At 43.1% G+C, this 1,277-nt stretch overlaps 1 pseudogene; it reads left to right on the top strand.

Moving 5' to 3' along the window:
- Positions 1 to 385: 385 nt before the first annotated feature.
- Positions 386 to 916, top strand: LOC102764022 (annotated as a pseudogene).
- Positions 917 to 1,277: the final 361 nt, after the last annotated feature.

Below are 1,277 nucleotides of genomic sequence, written 5' to 3'. Positions count from 1 at the left end.
GGCTGCAAGAGAGAGACAGAAAGTTACATAAAAGGGCTCTCCCATTAGATTATCAAAAGATTTCTCAACAGAAATACATCAGGCCAGAAAAGAATGGAAGGAAATTTACAAAGTGATGCAAAGCAAGGGACTGAATCCAAGACTACTCTATTCAGCAAGGCTATCATTCAAAATTGAATGGGAAATACGGAGCTTCACAGACAAAACAAACAAACAAACAAACAAACAAACAAACAACTAAGGGAGTTTATCACAACCAACCCAACAATGCAAGAAATGCTAAAGGGATTGGTGTAAAAAGAAGAAATAGAAAGGTAAGAAGGAAAGAGCACAAAAAATAAAAATGGTGGCAGTCCTCTCAGAGTGCTCATGCGCTGCGCCCATACAGTTCCTATGCAGTCTGTGGGCGCCTCCGTGTTTGAGCGCGAAGATGGCTGAGCAGGCACCCAAGTCAGTGCTGTCCGTGTGTCTGGGTAACATCTGTCGATCACCCATTGCTGAGGCAGTTTTCAGGAAACTTGTAACTGATCAAAACGTCTCAGATAAGTGGAGAATAGACAGTGCAGTGACCTCCACGTACACAGTAGGAAACCCTCCTGATTATCGAGGGCTGAATTGCATGAAGAAGCATGGTGTTCCCATGAATCACGTTGCCCGGCAGGTTACTAAAGAAGATTTTGTCACATTCAGTTATATGCTGTGTATGGATGAGAGCAATCTGAGAGACGTGACTAGAAAAAGTCATCAAGTCAATAACAGCAAAGCTAAAATTGAACTACTTGGGAGCTACGATCCTCAGAAACAGCTCATTATTGAAGACCCCTATTAGGGAATGAGTCCGACTTTGAAACCGTGTACCAGCAGTGTCTGAGGTGCTGTAGGGCCTTCCTGGAGAAGGCCCACTAGTGCGTCTGTCCCTGAGACCGCTGGTGCCCGGCCCCGCGTCCCAGCCGAGGGTCACATCCGTAGCTCAAGGCCAGTGCTGGTATTTGCATCCACCTGCTGTTTCTTACCTTAAAAATAATTGTAGATGAAAATCAGAATCAGTGGTTGTGTTTGGCAAAAGAATAAATATCTTTGACTCAGACAAAAAAAAAATGGCTACAAACAAGTACCTTTAAACGTAAATGGATTAAATGCTCCAAATAAAAGACAGTGAGTGACTGAATGGATAAAAACATTGTCCATATATATGCTGTCTACAAAAGACCCTCCTCAGAACAAGGGACTCACACAGACTGAAAGTGAAGGGATGGAAAAATATCTTTCAGGCAAAT

The sequence above is a fragment of the Myotis davidii genome, unplaced genomic scaffold (genome assembly GCF_000327345.1).
Source record: "Myotis davidii unplaced genomic scaffold, ASM32734v1 scaffold2687, whole genome shotgun sequence".
Classification (NCBI taxonomy): Eukaryota; Metazoa; Chordata; class Mammalia; order Chiroptera; family Vespertilionidae; genus Myotis; species Myotis davidii.
This window is presented reverse-complemented; position numbering and strand designations above follow the sequence as displayed.